Source organism: Bos indicus, chromosome 1 (genome assembly GCF_029378745.1).
Source record: "Bos indicus isolate NIAB-ARS_2022 breed Sahiwal x Tharparkar chromosome 1, NIAB-ARS_B.indTharparkar_mat_pri_1.0, whole genome shotgun sequence".
NCBI lineage: Eukaryota > Metazoa > Chordata > Mammalia > Artiodactyla > Bovidae > Bos > Bos indicus.
In genome coordinates, this window is record NC_091760.1 from 45,721,827 (window position 1) to 45,734,963 (window position 13,137).

The following is a 13,137-nucleotide window of genomic DNA, read 5'->3' on the forward strand; positions in this document are numbered from 1 at the left end:
TACCAAATTAATCACCCTGAAATAACATTTAGACTGCAATTTCCCTGCTTCAAAGCTTTTACTAGCTTCCAGATACTGGCAGAGGAGCAGCATGCCTGGAGCTGTGGGCACCTCTGTCTCTCTTTTCACACTTTATCTTTCCTTGTCTGCATAATGACAGCGCTCAGAGAAGCAGGGCCTGCAGCAGGATGCGCAGCTGGCCTCAAGTAAGCTTTGAAGCCTCACTTCTAGCCAGTTTACATAATTCCTGCTCCTGCCCCACCTCGCCCTCTGGGCCAGGCATGCTGGAGTCCTCTTTGTCCTTCACACACTGAGTTTCATTGTCTCCATGTAAGGGCAGGTGCATATCAGTAAGAGCATGGATTTCAGAGTCAGTGAGATGAGGTTCAAATCCCAGCTCTGCCATTTAACTTGCTGTGAGGACACCTCCAATAAGCTTTGTCTTTTCTAAGCCTTAGTTTCCTCTTACTAATACCAGGAACCTAACTGTAATTTGTACCCCTAAGGGATGGGAGGGTAAGATTTTGCAGGTGCCTAGTCCGTGAGAAGTGAGTGAAGTCTCTCAGTCGTGTCCGACTCTTTGCGACCCCATGGACTGTAGCCTACCAGGCTCCTCTGTCCATGAGATTTCCCAGGCAAGAGTCCTGGAGAGGTTTGCCATTTCCTTCTCCAGAGGATCTTCCCAACCCAAGGATCGAACCCAGGTCTCCCGCATTGTAGGCAGACACTTTACTGTCTGAGCCACCAGGGAAGATCTGGGAAGTCCTTAATCCATGCATATTGTTTAAATGAGTGGTAAGCCATGGATGTGCTGATTAACAGTGGTATCTCCTTTTCTTTCTGTATCCCTAGTGCCAGTTAGCAGCCTCTTTTTAAATGGTGATGGGCTGTAGTCTGACTTCTATGCAGCTGTGATGTGGGCTGGAAACACTGGATGGGGACATTGAACAGTGGTGTCAAGAAGCTGGATAGACTTCAAGAGACCATCCAGTGTGGAACCCCTGAGGCCCTCTCGTGTGTCCAAGTAGATCCAAAGGAGTTGGTTGAAAAGCATACACACACACACACACACACACACACTTTGGGAGTATTATCTAGATGAGGAATCACTGAACAAGAGACTTCATTTTCCTTTTCATTTATCTTTTTGAAAGATGTAGTATGTAGCAGATTGTCAGCAAGAGAGGAATACAGGATCTTTTCCAGAATTAGTGCAACATAAAAATTTATAAAGTGAGAGTACATGAAAGCTAATAAAAAAAGTTAAGTTTTCAACAACTCCTTTATGGAGCTACTGTATAAATGAGGCACAGGGGCACTTTTGATTAAGAAATAGCCACGGTGTAATTCAGAAAAGCATAGGATGTTTAAATAGACATTTGGATATACTCAGAAGTCACAGCCAAGTCAACTGAGATCTCTTACTCAGAGAAACATGCTAATGGATTTCATTCTTAGGGAGAGAGAAATATTCTTTCTTTTTTTCCTTCTTATTTTCATGTGGCACTTCACTGACAGTTTCTTTACTAGCTTCATGAGTATTACTTGAGAAATCTCCACACTGAGCTGTTGCAATGTTCTTTACTCCATGGAAATACCTTCATAAGTTACTGGGTAAAACACAGGATACCCAGCAAAATTTGAATTTCATGTAATACATGCAATACATGGGATATATTTATGCCAAAAATTGCTCATCTGGAATTCTAATTTCACTGGTATCCTATATTTTGTTGTTGTTGATAAATATGGCAAGTAGGCCTACCCAAGGGCTGAAGGGTAGGTACTGAAAACCTGGCTGACAAACTTGTAAAGCTGTCAACACTGGTGACTGATACTTTCATGGGACCTTTCAGATTTCTGTCTAAGGAAGGCTCGTGTATGGTTTTCTCAGGGACCTTACTGTTCACAGACACATGAGCCAGCTCACACCCAGGCAGCCCAAGCAGCAGCTCCTCATTCCTCTATATTTCCTTTGTTAATTCTCATTTACCTTGAGGTTTTTTTCATGCACTTGCATACCTGACCTTCTATGAGATGGGGGCAGAAGCATGGAGGATTTTTTCCCCTGAAATAATAGCTTTAAGTGTAAAGTTGGGGGACAGGGAGGAGGCAGGAAGGCAGGAGACTTCAACTCACTCTGACCCCTTATTTTCCTGTACAGGAGTCAGAGCATTTCCCATGGAACATAGCGAGCTGCAAAACTCAGCTTCTTCTTGTCTGAACTTGAATTTGAAGTATAAATTCAATTTCTGTCTTTTTTCCCTCACAGCATTTTTCTTTCCCTCTATAAAGTAGACAGAGAGGGTGCAGTCTAAATTAGACTGGAAGTTCAAGGTCAAGGGAAGAGTCACTACCAAGGCCAGGCCCTTCCGGGGAAGACTCTCTTCTGAGTCTTGTCAGGACCTCAGATGCCTCAGGCAGCCTTGATTTCCCGTATGCTGTGCTGCCTTCAAGACCTTGTGACAAAAAAATAACAAAAGCAAAACAAGTCTTGCATTTTTTTTGGCTTGGCTTTTTTGTTTCTTTTTAGCTTTCCCAATTTTTTAAGTAGAATGTGTGAAGACACAAAAATAGAGACAGTAGTATAATATGTCAACTAGCAACAATTTAGTAATTGTTGAATTACAGCCAATTTTGTTTTATCTGTTTCCTTATTCATTTCTCATTTCTTCCAGATAATTTTGGTATTAGAATTCTTCAGAGAAAAAGAACCAAAAGGATGTGTGTGCGTGTTTGACTACATGGAGAAAGGGAAAGAGATTGATTGATTTTAAGGAATTGATTCTTGAGATTGTGGAACTGGCAAATCTGAAATCTGTAGCATACGCCAACAGGCTAAAGAACCAGGGAAGAGTTGATGTTGCAGTTTCTGTTGCGAAGGAAATCTGGAAGCGGAATTGCTTCTTCCTTGGAGAACCTCAGTCTTTTCTCTTGAGGCTCTTAACTGACTGAGTACATCCCCTCCCTGCCCCCTGCTCCCCTGCCTTACCCCCCTGTCCTGTGGAGGATAATCTGCTTTTCTCCATGTCTTCTGATTTAAATGTTGATCATATCTGAAAAATACATTGACAGCAATGTAGACTGGTGTTTGACAAAAAACCGAGTAGCATGGGCTTAGCCAATTTGACATACAAAATTAACCATCACAGTTTGGAAACTATAATCATCTAAACTAACAAGTCATCACATTATTTGGTCCATAATATTTTCATATATATCTTTTAAAAATAAAAATTAAGAAAAACCCCTAAATATAATCACTATTATCACCCCTATAAAATTAAAAGTTGAACTATACCTTTGTGTGAATTAACATCTATATAAAGTTTATACATTGCTATTATAGATAGGACTCAGAAGTCTCTGTTAGTATACAAGTTCTCTCTTTGATTCTGTTGGTTTTTCTTGCAGTTTATTTGTTGAAGAAGCTAGTTTGTCCTGTAGAACTTTGCATCATTTGGTTTTACTGGTTGCATATGATGTCACTTAATAAGCTCCTCTGCCCCTGTATTTGCTGTAAGTTAAGAATTTCATAGCAAGGCTGGATCACACCTAGGTTCACTTTTTTTTGCAAGAATACTTCAGGCACATTTTGTTGGACTGTCTTTCTTGGATGTCGATCATCTTTGTTTATCACTGCCTGAATTTATTAGTTCATCCTGGCTTGTAAAATTCTAAAGTCTATAATTTCCTCTGCATTTATTAGCTAAAATATTTATATAAAGAGAAATTTCCTCTCATGAACTATTTGGGTAGAGTTCAGTTCAGTCGCTCAGTTGTGTCTGACTATTTGTGACCCCATGGACTGCAGTACTCCAGGCTTCCCTGTCCATCACCAACTCCTGGAGCTTACTCAAACTCATGTCTATTGAGTTGGTGATGCCATCCAACCATCTCATCCTTTGTCATCCCCTTCTGCTCCCACCTTCAATCTTTCCCAGCATCAGGGTCTTTACAAATGAGTCAGTTCTTCGCATCAGGTGGCCAAAGTATTGGAGTTTCAGCTTCAGCATCAGTCCTTCCAATGAATATTCAGGACTGATTTCCTTTAGGATGGACTGGTTGGATCTCTTTGCTGTACAAGGGACTCTCAAGAGTCTTCTCCAACACCACAGTTCAAAAGCATCAATTCTTCGGCGTTCAGCTTTCTTTATATTTCTTTATATGCAGATGACACCACACTTATAGCAGAAAGCGAAGAAGAACTAAAGAACCTCTTGATGAAAGTGAAAGAGGAGAGTGAAAAAGTTGGCTTAAAACTCAGCATTCAGAAAACTAAGGTCATGGCATCTGGTCCCATCACTTCATGGCAAATAGATAGGGAAACAATGGAAAAAGTGACAGACTTATTTTTTGGGCTTCAAAATCACTGCAGATGGTGACTGCAGCCATGAAATTAAAAGACACTTGCTCCTTGGTAGAAAAGTTATGACCAACCTAGACAGCATATTAAAAAGCAGAGACATTACTTTGCCAGCAAAGTTCTGTCTAGTCAAAGCTACAGTTTTTCCAGTAGTCATGTATGGATGTGAGAGTTGAATTTGGGTACAATTCTTCCTAATTCTTTATCCTAGTGTTTCTCAAGTTGCTGTCAATAGACTGCTATGAGTCTGCTGATATGTTCTTGGAGGGTGAGGAAGGGGGTCTGCAAACTTTTTATTATGATAATCTGACTGCGCAATTACTGAGAAATATGTAAGCATATTCTACATTACCTGGATGAGTGTCTTATTAGAGTTCGGCCAGTGACCTCAGTGCTGAAGCTGACATTTTTGTATTTTGGATCATGATGCAGGGCATGTAGTGCTGATTAAATTATTAAGGGTTGATGAATAAAGAAGATGGTCTTAAAATGCCAGGCAACCTTACAGTGGATTTTAGTTTGAATAGAGATATGAGTCAGTTGGGGGAACACAATAATATACATCGTCTGGACCAAAAATAATATATGCTGTAGCTGCGAAAGGCCACTTATTTTGAAAGAATTAATTGTCTATTTGATTTGCATTAGTTTGATTTGTGTTGGTTTTGTAGTGTTTGCTTATATTTAATTTATAAATCGGTTTTATTTTCACAGTTGTCCAAATATATATATTTTACTATTAACATTTAAGAAACAATTTGTCAACATGCTGGCTTGAAAGGAATTTATTTCCTTTTAAAATGTCTGTACATTACAGACAGTTTGAGAAACAGTGCTTTATCCCATTCTGGCTTTCCTAGGGCTATTAGGTAATCCCACCTCCAGTATAATCTGTTTTATTAAGGAGTGACCTCTTGCTGTGGATATTGGGAGATAACAATGTGTATCTAGACAACAATACCCTGAAATGCTCAAAGAAAAATGGCCATACTGAGAAGAAGGTATTTTAACATTGTATTTTTTTTTTTTTTCTAACATCATCTTCAACCACAGAATGGAAGCAGCTGCCTCCTTATGTATCTTTCACTGGGGCCTGTGGAATCTGGTAAATGGAGAACCTTAGACCAGACTATGTATTACCAGAACAACTGTTTGAAAAGATAAGAAGCAAAACCAAAGCCCATCTGAAGCAGTCTTATCCAACTTCATTGTGCTGATGAGTTATCTGAGAATATTGTTGCAAGAGATGCTGCTGGCCCATACCTCATATACTGAAAACTATTTTTTCTGTTGTAATCATTTTACTTGATTTTTTCTTGGATAACACATATAAAGCTATGAGTACCATTTTTAATACAAAGTCAGCACTTAATAAATGTTAATGACTCTTGTTACGGTGGTTAGAATTAGCTTTTGAGGCTCAGAGAAGGATGGGATAGAGGAGGGGGTTTTAGAAGTGAACAGACTTCAATCAAGATCCAGGTTTTGTTGTTTACAAGCTATTTGTCCTGGACAAGTTAGTTAGCCTTTCAAGTCACTGACTTGTCAAATGTCTTTAAAATGGAGGAAAATAATGCCTCATGGAATTGGGAGGATTCTATAGAGCTCCTAGATTGGTGGGTGCTCAAAAAATATTATTTCTCCTTTGTCCCCTTTGGATATAGGCTTGGCATTGAATCTTGGTTCTGTTGCAACATTATTGTGACTGAAGTTGTAATCCTTATGAAATTTATCTCTTTTATCATTATCTTTAAAATGAGAATGATAATTAAGAAGATTCAATTAACTGGTATATGTAAAATGTATTATGTGTTGGCACATGACAGGACCCGTGGTCAGCCCCTCTTTCCCTTCCCTTCCTTCATTTAGTGTAGCAGTCAGCAAGGCTGATGGAGCTCAGATACCAGGCATAAGAGACGGGCTTAGTGGGTTCACCTCTAGATAATGAGAATCATCTGGAGAGTTAACAAAAACCATCTGGAGAGTTTAAAACTGTACAACAGGAGAGTTGTGAGTCTGAGTTTTATTCAGGGTCTTGCTGAGGCTGTATCCTGGAAAACAACCTCTTAGTAGCGCTGAGAAAGTACTCCAAAAAAATAGGGGCTGAGCCAGGAGATGTATATATATAAGCAGACTTGAAGTAGAAACTCTTGGAATTGAGGTCCAGGCATTAGTTATTTTTTATGAGCTCTTCAGATAATTCTGTGGTGCAGCCAGGATTGAGAAGTACATAACACTAGGCCCTTGAGTTTTCTTCAGTGATGGAAACTGAGAGTCTAAGGAGGCTCCTTCTGCTGCCAAAATCTTGGCTCTCTGTGCACGGATGCCGAGCAGAAATACAGAGTCATGAAGGAGAAAGAAAGTGTGGTTTTATTCCTTTGCCTGGCAAAGAGGAAACACAGGCTAGCGCCTCAACTGTGTCCCCCGTCCCCCGGGAAATAGGCAGAGGTGTTATAGCTGGGTGTCTTCTTCATAAGTATGTGGTAAGGATCAAGGCAGTGACTGTCTTTCATTCTTCTGGAAAGTTCCGTAACAGCTACAACACTGGGTTTGGTCATCCTCAAGATTATCTGCCTGTGACTTTCTTTCTGAAGACTGTTACAAGGGTGTGTGAGGGAAAGAATGCAGATGCAGGATGCCTCGGGTCAGAGAGTGATTAAGGAATTAACTTTGTGAAGGACAAGTCTAGTTACGTGGACCAAAGATCAGAAACAGTCAAACTAAAAACTGGGATTGCTTAACTCTTACAGGCTTTTTCTGGAGATTTCTACAGCCATTTATTCATTCCTTCATTTCCCTTGCTTGGTAGCAGAAAAACCCAGTTTCCATTTCTGTTGTCTCCCCACTGTCTGTTGGAGATTTTTTAAGTTTTTATTTTTATGACTGTCAGAGGCGCTCCATCTGACTGATATACCTAAAAGGGTATGCGAAAGTCGCTCAGCTGTGTCTGACTCTGCGACCCCATGGACTACACAGTCCATGGAATTCTCCAAGTCAGAATACTGGAGTGGGTAGCCTTTCCCTTCTCCAGGGGATCTTCCCAACCCAGGGATCAAACCCAGGTCTCCTGCATTATGGGCAGATTCTTTACCAGCTGAGCCACTAGGGAAGCCCAAGAATACTGGCGTGGGTAGCCTATCCCTTCTCCAGCAGATCTTCCTGACCCAGGAATTGAACCAGGGTGCCCTGCATTGCAGGTGGTTTCTTTACCAACTGAGTTATCAGGGAAGCCCTAAAATGGCCAAGTTCTAATCTCTGGAAACAGAGCGAGTTGCTCTACATGAATCAGGAAGGGAAAAACTGGACCTCTATCCATTTTAGGTTTTCAGGTGGTATTTTTAACAAAAAGATTAACAGGAGGGAAAAATAACAGTCTTTAAAAACAAAAACAAAAAACAATGCATGTAGCAGATATCACGTGAAAGAAAATTCATTGAAAAATAACTCGAAGTGGCAGTTTAGAATTCTGGATATAGAGCATCTTCAACAAAAAACAATAAATTTGTAGAGAAATGGTAAGACAGAGGAAAGCAGTTTAGGTTTTCAAGGGGTGCAATGTGGGAAGATAAACATATGGGAGGAAACTAATGGCAACTTGTTTGCAGTTTCATCTTCCCACCTTCAGGCTGATAAGAATCTGTCTCCAGTTAAAGAAAAACTTACATCCTGCCTCTAGACAGAAAGGAGGCAGGTAGAGAGAGCTTTTCCTCCACTTGCTACTGCCTTCAGCTCAAAATTGTTTTTATGTCCAAGAGGCATATTTTGGGATGACTTATTCTGATTTCCTTTAGTTCCCAATTTGAAACTTTATTTTTAGAAAGTGTCACATATTAAAAGTCGAGTTGGGTTAGAAGTTGTGAAGTAAGAGATCAGCAAATGGGGAGAAGAATATAGACAGGAACAAGCAGAAAAGAATGGATTTAAGAACATTGTTTCATATTTTATTGAATCAGTCTCTTAGTTTGATAATAGGTCCCTTCAGTTCAACAGTTGTGTCCCATTTCAGAAGGTGGTGTTGTAGGTAGTTTCCATCTAAATTAAGTTTGCTGCTGCTGCTGAATCACTCCAGTTGTGTCCGACTCTGTGCGACCCCATAGACGGCAGCCTACCAGGCTCCCCCATCCCTGGGGTTCTCCAGGCAAGAACACTGGAGTGGGTTGCCATTTCCTTCTCCAATGCATGAAAGTGAAAAGTGAAAGTGAAGTTGCTCAGTCGTGTTTGACTCCCATTAGTTTCCATCTAAATTAAGCGACTGTGTGATGCGAGCAATCAGGGATTTAGTAAGAGGCATTTCTATAGAAACTAAAGGAAAAGGATGTTTAATGGTTGGAGTTGACTATAAAACCGGTTTCTGAATCCAGATGACCATCAGCTGAACAGATTTCAAGATACTGAGCTCAAAGTATGTTTTGCAGTTTGAATGTCTCTGAGGATGTCATCGGTGTGTTCCAGTGAACCTTCTGAGTGACCTATACAGCAGCAGGCAGGAAGGACAAGGTTGTCCATACCTGAACTGTGGTGGGTGATATTTCTGTTTATATCAAGTTGTTCAGCTTCAGTGGTTTTGGGGAAAGGGCAGTTTTATTTCTTAGTGATTACAAGTCAGAAGGGTGGGAAAAACACTCGAAATGCTAGTTTGGAGAGTTGTGACCAGATAGTGTTGGAAATGAAAGAATTTGGGATTCACTCTAGTTCACATGCAAATAACAAAACCTCAGTGACAGTGAACAGGGCTAGGATCTAATGTTCCACAAAGGTGTGTTATAGTTTTCCATTGAAACAGCATTTTTCTCTCTCTAGTCACCTCCATTTTTACCAAAGAGAGTCAAAATGAAACTAATTTGTTTGCCAAATAAGTCTAATTTCATTAAACTTGATCTGATTATTTATATAAATGCAGCAAGAATAGAGATCGATCATGTAAGCCCTTTTAAGTCTGCTTTGCTAGAACTTTTGATAGAGTTTGGAAGCCAAGCCAAGGACTCACTTCTAAGTCCTATAGATTTAGGTGAATTCTTCTCTTCTTGAGATCTAAAATGCCATGAGGTTCTGTATCTGCTAGGAAATGATTTTCCATTCTCATTGGTTAGGCTGGGAACCCTATAAATAGGATACCTGGTAATTTTTTGAAGGGAGGCTTTGTTGGATCCATAAAGCCAACCTTAGTTTCTTAATATTGTCTGGTTATGTCTGAGTCTATGTACGTCATTCTCAAATACTACATTCCAATCAAAGTCTTGGTAATATAATCAATATTGCCCACAGTGTTCTTTTATAAAGAAAGCAGATTCTCACAGAACTTATGCAAATAACTATAGTGCCATGATAATCACTATGGTGTGATCACTCACCTAGAGCCAGACATCCTGGAATGTGAAGTCAAGTGGGCCTTAGGAAGCATCACTATGAACAAAGCTAGTGGAGGTGATAGAATTCCAGTTGAGCTATTTCAAATCCTGAAAGGTGATGCTGTGAAAGTGCTGCACTCAATAGGCCAGCAAATTTGGAAAACTCAGCAGTGGGCACAGGACTGGAAAAGGTCAGTTTTCATTCCAATCCCAAAGAAAGGCAATGCCAAAGAATGCTCAAATTACTGCACAATTGCTCTCATCTCACACGCTAGTAAAATAATGCTTAAATTCTCTAAGCCAGGCTTCATCAATACGTGAACCATGAACTTCCAGATGTTCAAGCTGGATTTAGAAAAGGCAGAGGAACCAGAGATCAAATTGCCAACATCTGTTGGATCATGGAAAAAGCAGGAGAATTCCAGAAAAACATCTATTTCTGCTTTATTGACTATGCCAAAGCCTTTGACTGTGTGGATCACAATAAACTGTGGAAAATTCTGAAAGAGGTGGGAATACCAGACCACCTGACCTGCCTCTTGAGTAACCTGTATGCAGGTCAGAAAGCAACAGTTAGAACTGGACATGGAACAACAGACTGGTTCCCAATAGGAAAAGGTGTACGTCAAGGCTATATATTGTCACCCTGCTTATTTAACTTCTATGCAGAGTACATCAGGAGAAACTTTGGGCTGTAAGAAGCACAAGCTGGAATCAAGATTGCTGGGAGAAATATCAGTAACCTCAGTTATTCCGATGAACCACCCTTATGGCAGAATGTGAAGAAGAACCAAAGAGCCTCCTGATGAAAGTGAAAGTGGAGAGTGAAAAAGTTGGCTTAAAGCTCAACATTCAGAAAACTAAGATCATAGCATCCGGTCCCATCACTTCACGGCAAATAGATGGGGAAACAGTGGCTGACTTTGTTTTTCTGGGCTCCAAAATCACTGCAGATGGTGATTGCAGCCATGAAATTAAAAGACGTTTACTCCTTGGAAGGAAAGTTATGACCAACCTGGAAAGCATATTGAAAAGCAGAGACATTACTTTGTCAGCAAAGGTCCATCTAGTCAAGGCTATGGTTCTTCCAGTAGTCATGTATGGATGTGAGAATTGGACTAAAGGAAGCTGAGCACTGAAGAATTGATGTTTGGAACTGTGGTGTTGGAGAAGACTCTTGAGAGTCCCTTGGACTGCCAGGAGATCCAACCAGTCCATCCTAAAGGAGATCAGTCCTGGGTGTTCATTCATAGAACTGATGCTGAAACTGAAACTCCAATACTTTGGCCACCTGATACGAAGAGCTGACTGATTGGAGAAGACCCTGATGCTGGGAAAGATTGAGGGCAGGAGGAGAAGGGGACGACAGAGGATGAGATGGTTGGATGGCATCACCGACTCAATGGACATGGGTTTGGGTGGACTCCAGGAGTTAGTGATGGACAGGGAGGCCTGGCGTGCTGCAGTTCATGGGGTCGCAAAGAGTCGGACACGACTGAGCGATTGAACAGAACTGATAGTGCCATGAAAATAAGAATACTCAATAATAAGTTTCTGAATTCTTGAGGGATCAGATAGAGAGAAAATTCTGTTTACAAAGATATAATTTACCAAATTGCCATAAATTATGAGTAGCTTGATAGAAAAGAGAAAAAGTTTTCCTTAAATTTGGAAAAGCAAAACATTAATGAGCTGGTATGTTTCAAAGGAAAAAATCATAAAAAATTATAATCATCCTTATCAGTTCATTTAGTCCTATGTAATTAATTCTTGTTCTTCTTGATCATGGGTTAACAGTTTTATAGATCAATCAGTTTTTCTATTACAGTTCTAGAAATTAAGCTTTCAGGGCAGCATCAGAATAAAACAATAACTTTCTGTGAATTCCAAAAGACGTATGCATGGCCATGGTTAAAAGTCTGATGAGAATACATTATAATTTAACTGACAAGGAAAATTGGCTATCTGTGACATACAACATTTTAAGATGATAGCTGGAATTATGACTATTAACATCATACTAGGACATGTCAGTTTTTTATGATTTCTGGACGACTTAAAATACTAACACACCCATACAAATAGAACCTAAAGATGATTTAGCATCATTTCTTAGAAGTAGAAGTGAAGATGCTCAGTTGTGTCCAACTCTTTGCGACCCCATAGACTGTAGCCTTCCAGGCTCCTTCATTCATGGGATTTTTCAGACAAGAATACTGGAGTGGGTTACTATTTCCTTTTCCATGGTATCTTTCTGACCCAGGGATTGAACCCGGGTCTCTTGCATTACAGGCTGACTCTACCCTGTCTGAGTCACCAGGGAATCCTTCTTATTCCCATGTAATTTAACATATCAAATAAGCCTAATTAATTTAACTTTTCTCTTTTTAGAGAACAAATCCTTTGAGATTTTCCAGAATACCCCTGGAAAATCTCAAAGTTAGTTCCAAATCAAAAAGATTTCATTTAGAATTTGGTTTTGAAAAGTTTGTAAAAAATGTCGAAAGCTTGAAACACTTGATTTACGAGGATCACAGATCACTGTGAAATAATATATTATCCATTTATCCACAGTGACAATAAAAAGATTTAAAGGTGAATACAGAAAGTTACATGTCCTGAGGAAAAAAAAAGCAAAACTTAGCTCTCTTAATATTAAGACCCTTTTTCTTAATTAATTGAACACCTGGTAAAGACAACGTGAAGCACAGGTAATATTTTGATGACATAAAATCTTGGTTTTACAGACATAGAGAATAGACTTATGTACATGGGGAGAGGGTAAGAGAGGGTGAGATGTTTAGAAAGAGTAACGTGGAAACTTATATTACCATATGTAAAATAGATAGGCAACGGGAGTATCGCTCAGGAAACTCAAACAGGGACTAGTTTGACTGTGTCAACCTAGAGGGGTGGAATGGGGAGGGAGATGGGAGGGAAGTCCAAAAGGGAGAGGATATATGTGTACCTATGGGTGATTCATGTTGAGGTTTGACAGAAAACAACAAAATTCTGTACAGCAATTATCCTTCAATAAAAAATAAATTTAAAAAAATCTTGGTTTTATAGGAAGATTTCTTAAAAGGTTAAAAAAAATCCAGAATCCAGAATCTTTTATAATCTCTTACCAAGAGCAGATCAGTAGTCTGAAAAGACTTAGTTCTTTTAACAGAGAAAGGAAAATAAATTTTATTTTCTTTTTTCTTTTTTTAAATTATAAATTTATTTATTTTAATTGAAGGCTGATTACTTTACAGTATTGTGTTGGTTTTGCCATACATCAACATGAATCCGCCACGGGTGTACACGTGTACCCCATCCTGAATCCCCCTCCCACCTCCCTCCCCATACCATCCCTCTGGTTCATCCCAGTGCACCAGCCCCAAGCATCCTGTATCATGCATCGAACCTGGACTGGCGATT

At 39.7% G+C, this 13,137-nt stretch overlaps 1 protein-coding gene across 3 annotated transcripts in view; it reads left to right on the forward strand.

Moving 5' to 3' along the window:
* Positions 1–13,137, forward strand: part of TMEM45A (transmembrane protein 45A) — a 113,075-nt gene that overhangs the window by 31,521 nt on the left and 68,417 nt on the right. The gene's annotated exons all lie outside the window — the stretch shown is intronic.